The following is a 20,052-nucleotide window of genomic DNA, read 5'->3' as shown; positions in this document are numbered from 1 at the left end:
CTTCAGTTCCTTGAGCTTATGAAATGCTGAGCGAGTTCGGCCCTTTTGATTTTCTGACTCTAGCTCCTCGCACATTTCATTGTAGTATTTTGCTTTGTCTTTCCGAGCTGCCTTTTGGAATCTTCTGTTCAGAGGTTGTTGGTTTTTGGGTTTGTTTTTTTTTCATAGTTCTTGAAGAAGACATTGGCCTTGAAGTAATAAATGGCTTCATCCACAATATCTGTGTCCTTAGTCTCTCTCGGGGCAGGTCCTTTGAACTGACTTCTGATAGGAAGCAGTGCCATGTTTCCGATGAGCTTGGTGTCGGGGTCCATGAGGGAGGAGTGGTAGGCCGGCATCTTCGCGGAACCAGCGTTCGGACCACCGAGCAGCCACCACAGCAAGATGCTTCCGGTCTGGCTGTCGGCAATTGTACATTTTTAATAACTGTTTATTAGAATTTTAATAAACTTAAATATAGTAAGGGAATATCTGTGGTCAAGAGTACATACAGTATTAGCAAAGAAGGGAGGCAACTACTGTATGTATCAGAACAAAATGTGGCACAGAAAAGAGGCATTGTGTTTCTTTAAATCAGAGAAAAGTAGTACATGGGTAACATCAGAAAAAAATTCCATAAGCTTTTAATAAATAGTTGAGTCTTATTTGCTCCAGCAGTAGGGAGGAATTCACACACACACACACACAGAGAGAGAGAGAGAGAGAGAGAGAGAGAGAGAGAGAGATCAGTCATGTCTATAAAAATAAATAAGAAAAATTATTGAATCACTGTTTAGAATACAGAAAATTATACATTCCTTAAACCTCTAACAATAGGAGATTGGCTAAGGAAATTGAATTGCCTGTCCTCCATCAATTTTTCATTTGCTTCAATTTAACATCCAAGAGGACATACTGGTTCTCCTAGAAATATTCAAAGGAACTCTGGTGCTGTAGTCGTTAGAGAACTTGTACTGCTAAACCATTAGTTGCACTTCTGGTGGTTCAAACCCACCAGCAGTTCTACAGGAGCATCTTGGATGGTCTCCTTTTGTGGGATTTACTGTGTTGGAAGCCAGATGGATGTTTTGGTTCTGACTCGAATGCGATGAGAAAGAAAAGAGGAAGGAAGAGTCAGGTGACAGGGATTGTCCTCCTTCAGAAGAAGGGCCTCTGGACTAAAGCTGGACAACTGCAGAGCACTCTTCCCCATTCCCCAGGGTAGTCGATATAGCCAAGAACCCATGTTTCAGTGAATCATGTAAAGCATGGGCAGATCTGGATATAAAACTGTATAATCCAGATACCTGCAGCTGGCCAGAGCAGGGAACATCTGGTGTCATATCAAAACACTGTCCAACCGTAGCTATTTGCAGCAGGAAACAAGGAGTGAAGAGTACCCTTCTCATCAAGAGGGTCTTCATGGTTCTGACACAAATTCATTCTCTAGAGAGTTGTACATTTGTTTCTGAAGAGAATCTTAGCTATTGCCTTTTTAACCCACCATCTGACCACTGGCATTTTTTAACTGATGAGACTTCATTCAGTTTGTTTAAAGATGATTAAAAGCTGGAAAGAGTTAGTAATGCAAGTCAGAATACTTAACTTTCTTGTGTTCACACAGCACTTTTACCTGGATTTTCTGATTGCTGTGGTATTTTGCAAAACACATTTAACAGTTATTCTTTTCTACATTCCAGTCCCTCCAAAAATAACTATATTTTCATGCCAGAAAGTTCATTTTTTAAATTAAGTAGAGAAAGAAAGCCCTTTTCATCCAGGAAAGCAATTTAACACCAAGATTCAAAAGTGTTTTACAGCAAAACAGATTTTAGTTTGATTCATACCTCTTTCGCTTACAAGATGGCATTGGAGGATTGGTGAACCTCTCAGTGTCTGTTTTCCTCATCTGTAAAGTGAGGTTCATAGTATCTACCTCACATGTTGTGTTTCATCGAGTTGGAATTGAGTGGAATTTCAGAGGTAGTTAATTGCCCATCCTTCTTTAGAGCAGCTGGTGGATTTGAACCACATGCCTTTGGGATTGCATCACAGCTTCTTACCACTAGGCCTCCAGAGCTCACAAGTGTTTTTGTTTTTAAAAAAACAAAACACCAAAAACCAAACACCACAACTACTGCCATTGAGTCAACTCCAACTCATAGTGAACCTATTAAAAACCAGACCTTTTGCTGGAAAGTCCATTTAGACTCATGGTGATCCTCCATTGGGTTTCTGCAGCTGTAAATATTAACAGTAGACATTATTGTTCTTCCTCAGAATAACTCATAGATTCATACCATGACTCTTCTGTTAGGTGCAGAACATGCAAGCTCAATATACCGCCAATGTTGCTTGGTAACCCTGTAGAGTAAAACTGCCCCATAGGGATTCCAAGACTGGAAGTCTTTATGATAGCAGACCATACTCTCATGGAACCACTAATGGCTTCTAACCACCAGCCTTTGTGCTTAGCAACAAAATACTTTCACCAGGCACTGCCTGGTTTCCTAGAGTTGTTATGTTGTTGTGTACCATAGAGCCAAAGCCGACCCATAGCTGACCCTCCAGTGGCTTTTCAGAGGCAGTTTAATCACACAGGAGGAGATTGCCCATTTTTCTCCTGCAGAGCAGCTGGTAGATTTGAACTGCATGCTTTTAAGACTGGAGCAAAGCTCCTTACCACTAGGCCACCAGAGCTCCCAAGGAATGATATAGTTAACTTGTGCATGGACAGACCATTTGATAATTATAGGCTTGGGATTTTGGGGTGTTGGGCTTGTTGTGTGGTTTTGTTTTTGTTTTTTCTTTTTCTCTAGTAGTTTTCTGTATGTCAAGATACACTGTTTTGGGGGAGTATTTTGATTGGGATTGTTATTGTTGTTTTACTCATGGCGGTGGTGGTACTTGTTATTGTGTACCTTCACGTCAGAACCAACCCATTGCTGACCCTCCAGCGAGTTTTCAGAGGTGGTAATTGTACAGGAGGAAACCACCTATCCTTCTCCCATAGAGCAGCTGATGGATTTGAACCATGTGACTTTGGGATTGCAGCATAGTTTTTTAGCACAAAGCCAAATTCTTCTTAAAAGAAATGTACTTAAATTTCAGAGCTCTAATGGCATAGTTCATTATATGTTGCACTGCTAACGAAAGGTCAGCAGTTTAAATCAACTAGCCATTCCACAGGAGAAAGATGCATAGTCTCTTCCTGTTAAAATTTACAGTCTTGGAAACACTAAAGAGAGTCTTCGAGGAGACAGAATGGTCAGTTATACTTAAATTTAAATAAACATATCAATATGACCAAAATGTTTAAGGTAAAATGTTAATGATTAAATTTTATAAAAACTGAATTAGTGATTATTGCTATAATTCTTCCAGCCTGGAAGATTTCACAGTTCTATATCTTATACTCATTATGTTCATGTATTATAACTGGCCACATTATTATTTAGTCATCAGTAAGTGTGCAGCAGAGAGCTCTGGTGGCCTAGTGGCAAGAAGCTGCACTGCAATCCTGAAGGCACATGGTTGGAATCCACCAGACGTTCCATTGGAGGATGGGCAACCTCCTCCCCTAAAATTAACTGCCTCTGAAAACCCGCTGGAGGGTCAGCTTTCCCTCAGTTCCAGCTTGGCAGTACACAACAACAGCAGTAAATGTGTGTGATGGTGGTTCAGTGGTAAAATTCTTGCCTTCTGTGCCAAGGACCCAGGTTTTACTTCCTGGCAGTGCATCTCAGACGTATCCACCACCTTGGTCAGTAAAAGTTTGTACATGTTGATGCTGAAGACCCTCAATGAGATAGATTGATGCAGTGTCTGCGGCGATGTGTGTCAAGGTTGATAAAATGGCACAGGACAGGACAGGTTTCAGATCTGTTGTTCATAGGGTGGTTATGAGTCATAGTCAACTCAACAGCACTTAGCAACAACAACAGCATGATGCTGAGTATATTTTACCAGAACTTCAGTCTAAGACTAGGAAGAAAGGCCTGGGCATCTGCTTTGAAAATCAGGCAATAAAATGGCATAGATCACAACAGTGCCATCTCTCAATTAGTGCCCATATTTCAGAATTAGCTCATGTAGTTACCATGAGCCACGGGAAAACTCGGTGGTGGATAGCAGCAATAGGAATAAGCATCAGTAGTAGGACCTGAGGGGAGAGAGCTACATTCTTAGATGTGGATCTCATCCATTCTGAAATCATGGAGCCTTCTAGATACTTTCAACAGCTCAGCACTTGCCCAACAATACATTTGCTGTTTGTTCCTAACATTTGTATGCCTTTGTCCTATTGACTTTGCTGCTCCTTTACATGTATTAAAGATGAATTTATACTAGGGTTATAGTTTTATAAGTAAATGTAACAGCAACAACAACAGCTGATTTTTACTTTTTATTTTAAACATAAATTTTCATTTTTTATTGCTTTATAGTATTTGATTTGCTTTACTAAGGCTTGAAAAGTGCAGATTTTTTTTTAAAAAAGGAAAAAGTCCCTGTACTGACAGAGACGAGCATTAAAGCGTTCTGTCATAGGGTATTCTGCACACTATACCCTGAGGGTTAAACTCTGATGACAACAGAAAGAACCTGCAAAAGGGCAGAAAATTGATTTCCCCGATGCTTTTTGATACTTTCCTACTTATACCAGCCAACTCTTAAAATTCTTACTGAGGCGTCTCAGGCGTTAATTATTTTGAACAGGGCCCTGCATAGTGATTAGGCACTCTGTAAATGTTTGTTGAAGGAATGATCTGAAGAATTAACGTCCTCTAATATTGAAAAAGAAAATAAATAGGTTACGGCTTAACCTAAAACAAACTCATTTTCAGTGTGGTATCACTTAAAATAACATGGGATGGAGACTAAGTCCATTTATTCGTGTAATCTAATAAACAGCTCCCTTTGTGCTGCATGGGGTTAGGTGCTGAGGGTGCAGGAGATTCTGTGCTCTTCCACTAGGAGTGTACAGACACATAAACACGTAATTAAGCCCATCGACTATATATCTGGCTTGCAGATGTATTTTATTTGGCCCACGAATTGTTTAAAGGGTATTTAAATTTATAAGTTTTTAAATCGTCTGCCAACATTTGAATTGGGGTGGGGAGAGTGCACATTTTTAAAATCCAAATTTCTATCTTTTCTTGGGGGGGGGCAACAAATCAGATGATGTGGCCAGACTGAGTCCACATTCCTACTTGGCAACCTAGCGTCAGTAACAAACGGCTCCCCCTTAGCTAGACAGGAAGATACTCTCTACCTGCCGCGATTCCCACCAGACCCTGCGGTATTGTGTCCACCCACTTCTTCACTTTCATCACCTCCTGGCCCTTGTTAGTATGTGAGCTTGCAATACCTGATCTATAAAGATGATATCGTGTTAATAAATGTGATTTTAAAGTGTTCATGTGCATTCCCTGCTATGCCAATGTCAACATCTATCCCGTTTCTCAAGTTTAAAGGATCTCATTCCTTTGTTTGTAGCACTGAGACCATTTCTCCCTGAAACCTAACTTCCTACCAAGATGGGCTGCTTCTTTTTGTTTCTGGAGCCATTATTTACCCAGCAAGCCCCAGATTTTTTGTTTTGCTTTAGTTTTTATATATACTCAGTGAGTCAAATTCATTGCTTTGGGATTGAAACTGACTTGTAACTGACCTTCCTAGTTGGGTTTCCTAGACTGCGAGTGCCATGGGAGAAAATCATCCATCTTTCTCCCTTCGAGCCACTGGTGTATTTGAACCACCTGAGAGGCATGGCCTTTGGGTTAGCGGCCCAACTTCCTGTGTACTACACCACCGAGCTCCCTTTGATTAAGTTTATCTTCTACATGTCTTAATTCAGTTTTTCTTCCTTTCTCCACTCCCATGTGAAGATGCCTTTTGGCATTCGTATTTCTTACTTTTGATCATTTTATGTAAGAAGGGAGCAAAGAAAAGGGTGAACTAGAGAAGAAGTCTTTGAGAGCGAAAATCATTATATATGAACTTTGTAGGTAAACCAGTATAAAATAAATTTTTTTAACTCTCCCCCCTAAAAAAAAAAAAAAAAATGATCCAGCCAGGAAGACTATGTGTCAGGGAGCACATGCATGCAGTAACTGGAGAATCACTAAGTGTGGCCAGTATGCACAATAAAAGATTGTTGTTGCTGTCATTTATTGTCAACAAGTCGAGCATGACTCATAGCAACCCAATGAACAAAAGGCCTGAAGCCTTTCTATAATTATCATCATTTTTCCAAGTTCATAGAGTTTTCAGAGGCATGTGGTTTAGGAAGTGGATGTCACTCCTGCTTCTGAACCTGATCTTGAATCAATCTGGGAGTTCTACCAAACATTGTCCATGATGGGTAGCCTTTATGGTATATGGCACACCAATGCACAGTTGTTCCATTATGGCATTTGAAAAGATTCCATGTCACAGCAAACCCAGATTACCTCATCACACCAAAGTGACCAGAGTGCTGTATGACTTAGAAGAATGTTCCTCCAAAATATAGTAACAAGGGATTAAAGTATAATCCCTCTGTCCCAACTTTTAAATATAAGGCCCCCCCAGGAGGTCTTGTTGACTCTAAACATGAGGCTTAAATAAAAACAGCCAAACAATCCACATAGATCCCCAACCAAAACAAGAACACCATCTTACAGACTCTAGCGATTTCATTCAACTCCAAGGAGTTGTCTCCTTGGAAACAAGGGCTTTGGCATTATATGTTGTTCTTAAGTGCCATCTAGTACCAATTCTATAAACAAAAGAACTGTTGTCTTCTAAATTCACAGAGTTTCCACAGGCATGTTTAGGAAGTGAATGCCACTCCTGCCTCCAAGCCTGTCATAATCATTGAGCTCTACCAAACATTGCCAACCATGTGTAAACCATTATGACATTATGGCACACAATTTGGTATCATAGAATCCAAAGTTACCTAGAAACAGAGAAATGACGTAACAGTGCTATACTACTTAGGAGGATGTTCATTTCAAAGACAAATAAAGACCATGAATTTTCAAAGAAATCAGGCCTGCACCCTGGGCTCTCATTGGTCAAAAAAGATTATACACTCTTCCAAGTAAGATACAGAACTGTTATCCTAATTCAGGGAGTATTTGTTAATTACCTAAAGAAGTTAGGAATTTACAGTAACACATATAAGAAAATGATAGAAACTGATGCCCAAACAAAATTTTAGACAGAAAAACAGACTATCCAGGGTAGACATTTATGTTCAGAATTCGTCAAGTTTGAGAGGAACAAAGTGATAATCTGACAAAGCTTGTATAAGGACACTACTTGTCTAAGGCTCTCGGAAACCAACTATCCAGAGCCTTTAGAAAGCCTTTAGCTTTCTAGATCATTCTCTCATTTACAACAGAGAATACTTAAAAGGCTTCACTGAGACAAACAGAGTGACTGACTGACTGACTCTAGGAATCATCGTCCAATTGTTTTCCTGCTAATTGGTAGAGAGGTCACTCTTTAAGTTAGAGAACATTCACTAAGATTGATACAGCTTCTGTGGATGGAAGATAAGGCGCACCCATTTTCTTTAAATCCAAACTTAATGCAGTCTCAGCTCTAAAATGACATGATTCTAAGAGTCAGGTTCTGCCACTCAATCTCTCGGAAATTTTATGTATTAAGAGCAGCTAGTATGGCCTGTCTTATTAAAGGACACAGGTTCCTGATTGTAATTTTCATGAATACTCACTCCTATAACTCTCTTACTTAGAGCATGATCTTTCCAGTTACTAGCTATGCAAACAAGACCTAGACACTGAATAAGGATGACACAAAAAGAATTGATGCCTTTGAGCTGTGGTGCTGGAGTAGACCACTGAACATCCCATGGATGGCCAAGAGGACAAACAGATATGTCTTGGAGAGGGTGCAGCCAGAGTGCTCTTTGGAGGCAAGAATGATGAGGCTTCTTCACCTCACATACTTTAAACATATTGCTAGGAGTTGCTATTCCTTGGAGAGGGACATGATGTTGGGAAGGGTGAGGTGTTGGCAAAGGAGAGGAGGACCAGATTGACCAGGTGACTGCTGTGTGTCAGGAAATGTGAGGATGGCACAGGATAGGACTGGTTTCAGATCTTTTGTTCATAGGGTCACTATCAGTCATACTCAACTCGATGGCACTTAGCAATAACAACAACAACAAAACTCTTTTCGAGAAAGGACAGAAAATTAGACTGAAATTTTACTATTAAAGTGTAAGTTTTATTAACTCTGCACAGATTGTCACTCCTAGTACTCTATTAAGTTCTTCTATACTTACTCATCTCTTCTTAACAGACAGCCTTGTACCATCAGGAGTTTTGAAACTTGTGTAGATTGTGCTAAGGTACATGCTAAGGGACACTGGAAAGTGTCATCAAAGAAATCCAAGGATACTTTCAGAAGAAAAAGAAGTTAATTTTAAATGTAGGTATCTGATCACTGGATCTAGAGAGAGACATGGTAGTTGAAGCCTTGAAGAAGAATGAAGCTTTAACAGATCTTGGAGAAGAAAGCATGTCAGCCAAGAGAACAAGAAGTGTTCATAAAGTAGTTGACTGTAATAAAACAGAAGATAATCTGTAACGAGAGGTAGGCTCGAGATTCTCAGCCAGCTCTATGACATTCCTTCCTATAAACGGTAGGTCTCTAAGAAAGGATAGGTTTGTGGCAAGGTCTGTGACTTGGGCAAATGAATCAGTAACTGATGGAGAAGCAAGGAGCTTGTCAAGTTGAGGCATCCTGAGGACTCATGACATCTTCATTAAAAATCATAGGAATACAAACGACATTCATATTGATAGTGGAGGTATATGGAATATAGATGCAGGGAATGTAGAACATAGAAGACAGGGAAACTAGTTTTTACTGAGAATTTTTACTAGGATGGGAAAAAGGTTCTTTCATTTTAAGTTGAGCCGTTTAAAAGATGAGACTCTATTAACCGAGGGGGAGAAAGGTGGACAAAGAAATTCTGAGGGAGAGTGCAGATTTGTTGTGGACGTGCTGATTTTGGGTCACAAGTGGAAGGTGCTTAGTAAGCCGTTGAGATTAACTATCTGCTTATTTCCTTTTCATCCCACAAACATTTTCATGCTTATGTTATATCCAGGGAAGCTCAGGACAGAGCATAAAGTCAAAAGATATTCTTTGCTCCTGTGTTCTAATACACATTACATGTAGAATGTCCAGGTAATACTTATAATGTTGATTTTTTTTTTGGTAAAAAAATAATGCTTCTAGACACAACAACTGACTCAATGTGAACAAGTGCTGTTTTTATCCAGCCCTATTTTAAGGTTTGTTGTGGTTACAAGCTGCCATCAAATCAGCTTTGATTCATGGTAACCCTCATGTACAAGAGTAGGAGATTCTGCGGCTCCAGTGTCATCTTCACAACAGAATGTTGCCCAATACATTGCAGGAAGATAAGGCTTCATGGGCTGTCTGTTAATAGCAGATTGCTATCCTTTTCTTCCCCACCTATCTTTATCTGAAAGCTCTACTGAGACATGTCCACTATGAGAGACCCTGCAGCCAGCATCATAGAACACACATACTTAACATTAGCAAAACATGCTAACATGTCCAGAGTACATGAAACAAAGTCTCTCTATTCTGATCTTTTTCTTTCCAATTTTTAAACACCCTAGTATCTTTATTTACTTGCTTTCCCCCCATTTTTTTATTAAATTTTATTAATTTTAACGAACATTTACAGAGATTTGGGGTTTTCATTCATTCATTGTTGCACTATTTTCTCTACCCTCCTCCCCAGTTCGTTCTTTTTTTTTCGCCCCCTTGAAAGTCTGTTTTAATTGTCCAATTGCCAGTGCTTGTCAAAGCCAGTTCTGATTAATCTCCTTTGTCAGTGTGTCATTTGCCATTCCCTATCACCCCTCCTTGAGAGAGACTTTGAGGAACATTCTGACTTTACCTTGTCTAAGAACAGTTTGTTTACTCATCTTGTAGGAGTCTATGGGGTAGTTCATGTTCTTTACCAATCCATCATTCAAAGGCATTGATTCTTCTTTGATATTCCATATTTAATTTCCAAATTTACAGTACATATGAGGTGCTCAGAAATACTGACTTAGACCAGGCACACTTCAATCTTCTAAGTGATTATCATTGTTTTTTACATGTTCAAGAACGCTTCTGCATCAGATTTGCTTTCCATGGGTAGTTGTGGGGATCTAAGTTCAATTAAATCTTTGACAGCTTCAATCTTTTCTCTGTTTACCATGATTTTCCTTATTGAAAAATCCAGTTATGAAGATTTTTGTTTTCTTATATTGAATTGTACTCCACGCTGGACAATGACTAGGGATGATAGAAGGAGAATTGATAACTTTGAGTTGTGGTGCTGGCGAAGATTATTGAATATACCATGGACTGTTAAGTAAGAGAAAAAACAAGTTCATCCTGGAGAGGGTGAAAGCAGGCTGCTTCTTGGAAGCAAGAATTCTGAAGCTCCATCTGACATACTTTGGGCATGTTGCAAGGAGGGTCCAGTCCTTGGAGAGAGACATTATGCTTGGGAGAGCGGAGGGTCACAGCACAGGAGGGAAAGACTCTTGATGAGATGGGTTGACTTCATGACTGGAGTAATGGGGGTGGGCATATTGGAGACAATAAGGTTGACTCAGGGTAGAGCAGGGTTCAGAGCTGTTGTACATAGGTTCACTATGAGTCACAAGCAATTCAACAGCACATAACAACTCCACACTGAAGACTATAGTCTCATTTTCATCATCAAATGCCCAATATTTTCTTCTCTTTCAACAACAAGGCTCTGCCATCCCCCTGTCACATGTTAATACTCATTAACAAATCCTTCCACAGATCCTGATGGTTCTTCTTTCTTCATATAGTCCATCTTCTTGGATTATTTGTTCATTATACAGACTGAATAAGTATGAAATGATAGAACCCTGTTGCTTGATATCCCTGATTTTAAACCACATAGTATCTCCTTGTTGTCTTCAAACAAAACTCTCTCTTAGTCTATGTACAGAATTTGCATGAGCATAACTAAGTGCTCTGGAATCCCACAATCGTATCCAAAATGCCTTATGATCCACACAGTTGAATACCTTTGCACAGTCAATAAAGCACAAGCAAACATCTTTCTGGTTTCTGTGCTATTAGTCAAGACCCATTTTACCTCAATGATGATATCCCTAATTGCACTTTCTCTTTTGAATTCTGCTTGAATAATTTGAAGTTCCTTGCCAGTGTAACTGCATAAACGTTTGTTGTTGTTATGTGCCGTCGAGTCGTTTGCGACTCATAACGACCCTATGTACAACAGCCCTAAACCCTGCTCTATCCTGTGCCAATCTCATTGCCTCTGACACACCCATCCCGATTACCCCAGTCACTGAATCAATCCACCTCATAGAGGGTCTTCCCCTCCTGCGCTGTCCCTCCACTCTGCCCAGCATGATGTCCCTCTCCAAAGACCTGTCTTTCCTTACAACATGTCCAAAGTATGTCAGATGAAGCCCCAGAATCCTTGCCTCCAAGGAGCAGCCTGGTTTAACCCTCTCCACGATGAATCTGTTTGTTTTCTTGGCAGTCCATGGTACATTCAGTACTTTTCTCCAGCACCACAGCTTAAAGGCGTCAATTCTCCTTCTATCCTCCCTAGTCATTGTCCAACTCTCTGGTGCATAACAAGTGATTGCAAAAAATCATGGCCTGTATCAGGCACACCTTAGTCTCCAGAGAGACCTGGAAAATTCTGCTTGTGTGTGATATTAGTGGTGTTGTGTACTGTAGAGTAGGAACCAACCCATAGCTGTCCCTCCGGCACGTTTTCAGAGGCAGTTAATCGCACGGGAGGAGATTGCCTACAGAGTAGTTGGTGACCTCAGTAATGTCCAGTAATATCCATATGCTGTCAGATATCCTATTTTTTTTTTAATGGGCATCTAAATCTCTTATAGTCATTTGACCAGTTAGCTTGCTTCCAAATTTCTTGATAGAAAATGAATACTTCTAGGTTATATTGCACTCATCTGTTGAAACCCCTCGATTGTTTTTCCAGCCATTCCTAGAACCTTGTTTTTTGTCAATACTTTCTGGGTAGCTTGGACTTCTGCTTTCATATACTGTCTCCTAACGTGGTTGACATTGACCGATTCTTTTTGGCACAGTGACTCTGTATTCTTTCCACCTTATTTTGTTGTTTCCTATGTCATTCAATATTTTGCCCATAGAAAATTTCATTATTGCAACTCAAGGCTTCAGGTTTTTTCTTCAATTTTTTCATCTTAAGAATTGTGAAGTATGTCTGTCCTTTTAGTTTGCTAACCTCTTTGAAGGTATCATTATAATATTCTGTCTTCTTGTTGTTTAGCACCGAGTCATACATAATTATTTCTCCCATTAGCTTTAGCCTCTCTACATTAAAGAGCAAGTCTCAGAATCTCTTCTGACATCTGTCGGTCTCTTTCCTTTCCTGTCTTTTCAATGACTTTGTGCTTTCTTCATGGCTAATGTCCTTGGTGTTACTGCACAGTTTGTTTTATCTTTGGTAATTAGTGTTTAATGTATCAAATTTGTTCTTAAGAGGGTCATTTTGTTTTTAAATTCCAATGGGATATGGTTAAGGTCATGGTCTTTCTGATTACTAGATATGCATCCGAGACCTGGACAATGAATAAGGATGACGGAAAAAGAATTGATGCCTTTGAGCTGTAGTGTTGGAGAAGAGCACTGAACATTGCATGGATGGACAAGAGAATGAATAGATATGTCTTGGAGAGGGTGCAGCCAAAGTGCTCTTTGGAGGCAAGAATGATGAGGCTTCGCCTCACATAGAAGGTGCTCTTCCTTGGAGAAGGATATGATGTTGGGAAGGGTGGAGGGTCAGTGAAGGAGGAGAAGGCCTTTGACCAAGTGGATTGACAGGGTGACTACTGCAGTGGACTTTTGTGTGTCAAGAAGTGTGAGGATGGTGCAGGACAGGACAGATTTCAGATCTTTTGCTCATAGGGTCGCTATGATTCGTTCTCTACTCAATGGCACCTAACAACCACATAGTTAAGGTCATAGTTTGGCTCTCGTGAACTTGTTTTACATATCTTCAATTTCAACTTGATCAATATTAGTAATTGATAATCTTTTCCCTAGTCAGCCCCTGGGCTTGTTCTAACCAATGACCTTGTGTTTCTCCATTTCATTTCCACTGATGTGGTTCATTTTATTCCCTCTGATGATGCCCAAGTGTATAGTCATTGTTTATGTTGTCAAAAACAAATAATTCTAATGAGCAAGTTATTGGTCTTGGAAAATTCTATCCTGTGATCTCCAGCACAATTTCAATGCATATTTTCTACCTATTAATCTTTCTTTTTTTCTCTTCATAATATAGTGAGTATACCGTAGGTGACCAAAAGAACAAATAAATCTGTTTTCAAAAAAGAGAAGCAGAGTGCGACTTAGAAGCCAGGATGGTGAGATCTTGGCTCATTTACCTTGGGTATATTATCAGGAAGAGCCAGTCCTTGGGAAAGGCATCATGCATGAAGAAGTAGAAAATTAACAAGAGAGAAGAAATACCCTCAATAAAATAGATTGGCTCAGTGTTTGCAACAACGGACAAACACAGTGGAGATTGTAAAAGTGTTGCCAAATTGGGCCAAGCTTGTCATACGATGACTGACTTAGAGCCCACTCAGTAACACTTCCTGACAACTCAACCTACTCTTTGTTTCTACTTTTCTTTTTCTTTTTTCCCCCCAGTATCCATAAGCACTTTATTACAGATCTGGGAGAAAGCAATGACTTCTCAGAGACTGCCATTGTTTTGGTTTTTCATGTCCCAATCACCAGGTAGTAACAGTACATCTCAAGTGCATCATTATGCATATAACACAGAAGACATTAGTAAAAATCTTCCTTTCTCCATTTTTACCATTAGTGATTAGTCCATAAATTTGAGTAATAGTGCTATTGATTGGTCTTCTGTGTAAATGAATGAAATTATGCCATCACAGATAGTGTTGTACTTCAGAATAGACAATGAAATGTTCTTTTTGCAGTGAATGTAATAGCATTCATCTTTCCTTTGTCATTCTCAACCTCGTAGAGCATATGATGGATTGCATGACTCAAAGTGAACAACATCAGCCAGCTCATTTCAGTTCATTAATGCCTCATATAGCCAACTTCAAGCATTCTTCTTCATTTTTGAGAACTTCCAGTTTTCCTAGATTTATACTTTGTATATTCCACGTTCTGATTATTAATGGATATTTGCAGCTGTTTCTCCTCATCCAGTATCATGACACATCAGTAAACGAAACTTCTAGTGAAAGCTTCACTCCTTCAACATCATTAAAGTCCTAGCTAAGGGGGACTATTCTTTAGAATAGGACCTGATGCTTGGAAAGACAGAGAGTCGCCAAAGGAGAGGAAGACTCTCAACAAGGTAAATTGACACCATGACTGCACAGTGGGCTCCAATGTGTCAGGAAGTGTGAGGATGACCCAGGACAGGACAAGGTTCAGATCTGCTGTTTATAGGGTTGCTATGAGGGCACCTAACAGTTTGAGGAGCTTAACCCTAGTGGCCTAGTGGTAAGGAGTTGCACTGCTAACCCAAAGACATTTGTTCAAATCCACCAGCTACTTCAAGGGAGAAAGATGGGCAGTCTCCTCTGGTATCATTTACACACTTTGAAAATCCAGTGAAGGGTCAGCAAAGAGTCGGTTCCCACTCAATGGCACACTACAGCAGCATCAAGTACTTGAAAATACCTCTTTAGCGCTTGTATTTTAAGTGGCTTTCCAATATGAAGGGCTCATCTTCCAGCACCATGAATCTAACAGTGTCCCACTGCAATTCTAAAGGTTTTCCCTAGCAGCTTATTCTAGAAGCAGATCATTTGGTCCTTCTTTCTAGTCTCTCTTAATTTAGAAGTTCTCTTGCATCATTTCCAGAATCATAGCAATACACCGGTTTCTACAGTATGAGATGCTGATAGAAGAATGGCAAATCACTACTCTTATTAAAAAATGAAGCATGGTGACTTCACTAGAATCTTCTGTACTGATGACTGTTGTCATTCTGTTTTTCTGTACCATAAAGTCAGATCATTTGAAACATGTGGTCCTTGACAACTGGGTTGAATTTCATTGTGCGTCTTGTTCTTTCCCCTGGAAGATATGTTTTGTGTTTTCATCCTCAGAAGGCTGTGTGGCAAATTCTGCCTTTCAAGTAATTCTTGCTGCTTTATCTTAAACTTTCATCTCCCCTCACTTTAAAAAAAAATACACCAAACTATTACTGGCAGGCAAGTTAAATGGTACAGAGATAATCTTTATGGATATTGGTACCAGAAGGACTGAAGTTGAGCTCAAAATTCAATAAAGATTTTGCAGAGTGCTTTGCATTTCAGAAAGCCTACTCAATTACATTATTGAACTTATGTAAAAGATTTACATGTTTTTATGCTTAGTGAAATGCTTATGCTTTTACTTCTGTAAACAGCATTATTTTACTTGCATTACATTCTTTATACAATGCTTTCAACTACCTAGTTTGGTAGGTGCTGTTATTCCCTTTTCTTTCCCAATACACTCACCCAATTTTACAGATGAAGAAATGGTTTCAAAGAAGTCGCAAGAGGGCTCTGGGAGCCTTAGTTTTGGATCTAGGTTTCCTGCCCCCAAATCTATCTTTCTTTTTTTAGTGATAACATCATTTCACCGAAAGTAAAATTGGAAGGCTGTGTCTGCCAATAGGAAAATGCCAGAGGATGCATTCTTTGTTGGAATTTTACTTGAGGCTGTTTATGTCCCTCTGAAGTTTCCAAATTGTCTGAATATAGAGCTCCCCATTCTGGTGTGTGTGTTCTTCATTTCATGCTGTGTCCCTGCAGCAGTTTATACCATTTCCTGGTGTGTGTGTGTGTGTGTGTGTGTACCTTTATCTAGATCTCAGCCCTATTGATGAGCACCCTCACAGCAGGAAGCACCTGCATTCAGTCTGTAGACAAGCCAGCTTTCGGAATTTTCCTCTGTGACCTTCACAGAGGGAAGAATGTGAGGGAGGGGGGAGTTCGGTCACACTGCTTAGGATACTGAATTTCACCAGCTGCCTTTTATAGATTTTAGGAAGTGTCAGTCTTACAATGTCCTTTTGAAAATCTAGTTCTCTAAAAGAAACTAGTTAGTGAACTATGCTAGCTTTAGGTAATGGACTTTCTCTTAGTGGAGGAACAGAAACTTTATTGAGCAAACTAGCAAAGTCTCTTTAGAGAGGGCTAAGATTTAAAAGCCTCTTTGTCTCTGTAACTTCTTCTGACTCATTTGGTATAGTGATGGACATATTAATCATCATAGCTTTATTAAATTTTGCATTATGGGTCAGTAATGTCTTTTTAAATTGTAATTTGAGTGAAGGTTACAAAGCATATGGTTTCATGATGTTTCACCCTGTCATTCAAGTACATTTTGTCCCATCAGATCAAATACAATATATTCAATGTCTGTAATATTTTTTGATGACATGTTATTAACCATAGATACTCCACATCTTATGTTTGCTGGTTTTTTATAGATTTGCCAAACTCGCTTCCTCTCTAGTGTGTATGTGCCTGAGAGATTGAACCAGGTCATCTCCAAGGTCATCATCCAGCACAGAGATTCTTGGTGCTTCTCTTTGATGTTGATGTCATGCCACTCTCAGCAGTCTGTTCCGCACCAAATACTCAGTGTACTTGAGGGATGAGGACACACTCAGTCCACTTTCTCTGGTCTCTAGTCCTGGGAAGTCTCAGCCTTTTAGGTCTTCTGCATTCATTTATTCATCCTTCACTCATTCATTCAGTGGTTGCCTACTAAAGTTTTTCTCTCCATGGACAGAGTCAGGGTTAGACCCAGGAAACAGAATTCTAAGCCAGGATCTTTCTTCAGTCCTTGTAGCAAAATATAAAGGCATGTAAATAAATACTCTTCATTGTGTTAAGCCCTTATTTAAAGGCAAGTGACAGGATGGAAAAGGGAGTTTTGGAACAACCCCAATGGAACCTACACATACCCTCGGGTTCCTGTCTTTTTTTCTTATTTATCTCTTATTTTTCCCAGATGCCCTTTCTTCTTTACTCTTGCCCCAGCATGATGATGCGGAAGATAAGGGTGAATGTTTAATGACATTGTAGAGCCACACCCAATTCCCCTGATGTCACCAGTGAAATTTTCAAGTTTTTTAAGAAACCAATTATACTGATTAAAAGAACCATACCAGCATTTGGAATATGGAAGTTGTGCATATACAAATGCTATTCACAATAATCTGGAAGGTTAGGAAATAGCGGCAAAGAAATATGGTTGAGGATACAAAGATACGTAGACTGTAGTAGAGCTCTTTACTGCCCTGAAAAATCTTACCTTCCAAGGGCATTTGAAACTAACCTGCATTTCCAGTTTGCCTGAGCTGCTGGACCCTGAAGGTTTAATCCTTGCTACTGATAAGAACAAAAAGAATGTGACTTATCACTTGAATCTCTACAGAGGTGGCAGGGAAAAGCATCTCTGGGAGCATGGAGCATGATTACACGTTATTTGACAGCTTTTCAGTTTGTCCATTAATGTAGGTGTTTGAATAGGTAAACTCTGTGGAACGGAGTGCTGTTCAAGTATCATTTACTTTATAAATGTGATAGTTCCTTTTTGAAGTGATCCTATGCCTTCCTCCACCATTCAAACAGAGTTTAAATATTTGCCAGTGCAGATGTTTGATTTTTATCTTAGCCCTTTCTTTGTTTAACTTTATTCTCAGAGTGGTTAAGTGGTAGATAAGGGAGTTCTTGTTTAATTCTTTTCCACTGGTGTTGCTCAAATATTTGGAAAGCAGACACTTCCCTGAGAGAATGAGTGGCAACCTTGTTGAATGGAAGTGAAGTGATATGTCTTGCTGTCATATCACACACAGTAAAACAGACATTATTAGATTGTTGCTAGGACCAGGAGGTCTGGTAGGCATGGGCATTTCTCAGTGTCTGAACTTCTTTTAAAGGCTCCTGCAGCTACTGGTGAGAGGCCTTTTTACCTTGCTTGGATCACAAGAGAATATATGTAATGTTCCCAGAAATTGAACTTGGTGGTTGAGCAATAGCAGTGTCCCATGTTGTGAAGTCAATTCAAAGCCTCACACCTCTGTTCCTTACTGTTTCTAATCTGATAACAGGTTTTGCTTCTAGAAGAAATGCTTCTCATCCTGTTTTGTGTCTGCAAGCAAGTAAAAACACTCCAGGTGCCGTTTTTTGTATTATTGTGTTGGGTTGTGTTTATGGAGTTAAGGATCAATTTAATGCTTGCTCTTCGAGATATCCATGGAGACTAGTGTTTTAAATTATTGCCTGGAAAGTGAATCCAGGAACAAGACAGAATTCCTCCACCACTTTTGGAGCCTGAGCTATGGGTGTGGTCCCTGTGTGCAAGGTGATAAATTGGGCAGCATTTGCTGGAAATGTTGAGGAAAACCCAGGCTACAGAGTGATTTGCCTAGTAAATCACCATCCCTAGGAAACTTAAACAAAGACCAAGAAGGAGATTCAGGAAGTAAACCCCAACCAATGTGTGTGCCTCTCCTTTATATCTTTTCTTTCTAAACTGAGACGCCACTGAAAAGTTGATTTACACTGTGAATCGAGGCTGAATGAAATCCAATTGGAGCTCACTTGAACACTGTTTTGATGTAAGATTCAAAGCTTCTGCAAATTTATTTTATCTTCTACATTTGCTGATCTCCTGCTTGTAAATCCTGTTGAAGGAGAATAAAAATGACTGCAGCCTGATGGGAATTAAATGTCTGAAGTTCAAAGCAGTTTGCACATCAGAGCAAACGTCAATCAAATGAACATCTTGCAAGCCAGGCAGGGAGTGAATTTCTCCATGGGGAAGAGATCAAAGTGGGAGTCACAGTTCTGTTTTCTCCCTCGGGATGCAGTTTCGATCAGTTGTTCATGAAAGTAAATCCAGAAGGAAGTCTTTTTTTTTTCCCCCTTCCCCTAACTTAAGGCGGGGTAAGAGCAATGGAGTTATTTCTCTTGAAATGGAATTTTAGGCACAGGTTTTAAGCTTATGAAAATAGCAGCTATAATCCAATATCTCTTTCTTTCATAGTGGAGGACTGAACGAGATTTAGGTAGGCCTTTTCTCTTATTGTCCTTACCAACGCCTTTAAAGCACAACTATAAAGGAAGAAACAAACTCTACTTCTCCAGATGAATTGCCCCCTCATTTTATATGAAGATCTCTGATTGTACCATTTTGACCTTGCCATAAACTTCAGAATACATAAATGAGGCTGGCTCTGACTGTACTTCTCAATGAAAAATCTTTTAGGCAACTCCTGAAAGTAACTGACATGTTTTCCTAAAGCATCTTAAGCCTTAGCTTTTGTATTTCTCACAGGCTCCAAATCAGTTGGAAGGGCATGTGCTTTTTTTAGAGCCGCACATGCATAAAATGCATTCCTGCCTTATGCAAGGGGCCCGCCCGGAGGTAACTAATGGAACAAGGCTGGCTATGCAAGCTGCACTCCTGTGTTTGGAGTCCAGAAAGAAAAGCAGGTGTTAGAGAGTGTGTGTGAGTGAAGGCTAGAGCGATAACCTTGGGGATTTTGCTTTCTTTTTTTCTCCTTATCCTAGAGGACTCGCCAGCAATGGACATGCAGGGGTTTAGTTCGGTGGCATAGGCAGAACTAGAAGAGGCAGGTGAGGCTTATTTGTAGGTATCTCACATTGATTTGATGAGTGAGTGCATGATCTACAGCAGAGGTCATGCACATATGAGAAAACTCAAGGCTCCTTAGACTCTTGTAAAATTGTTGCCTTTTAAAAGATACCATAGAGTAAGAAGCAGAAGGAAGGAGAGTACAGGGTAACAGAGGTAAATTAGACTAAAAATGATCTGTGTTCATGACCTGCTGAGTACCCAAGGAACAAGAATTCACTTGGAAATAATCTCTGGAAAGCTCCATGCTTGCCACACATCAAGTCAGACTTCACTGAGTTGTGTGACAGCCCTATGCTT

At 39.8% G+C, this 20,052-nt stretch overlaps 1 protein-coding gene and 1 pseudogene across 1 annotated transcript in view; one reads left to right on the top strand and one right to left on the bottom strand.

Annotated features, from left to right (window-relative positions):
• The window catches only part of LOC102867338, a 2,450-nt pseudogene extending 2,112 nt beyond the window's left edge, over positions 1-338 (bottom strand).
• CACHD1 (cache domain containing 1) overlaps positions 1-20,052 on the top strand; it is a 358,380-nt gene that overhangs the window by 195,410 nt on the left and 142,918 nt on the right. The gene's annotated exons all lie outside the window — the stretch shown is intronic.

Source organism: Elephantulus edwardii, unplaced genomic scaffold (genome assembly GCF_000299155.1).
Source record: "Elephantulus edwardii isolate Elephantulus edwardi_28Jun2011 unplaced genomic scaffold, EleEdw1.0 scaffold00005, whole genome shotgun sequence".
NCBI classification, from domain to species: Eukaryota; Metazoa; Chordata; class Mammalia; order Macroscelidea; family Macroscelididae; genus Elephantulus; species Elephantulus edwardii.
The sequence above is the reverse complement of the archived record's forward strand: the minus strand, read 5'-3'. Positions and strand labels throughout refer to the sequence as shown.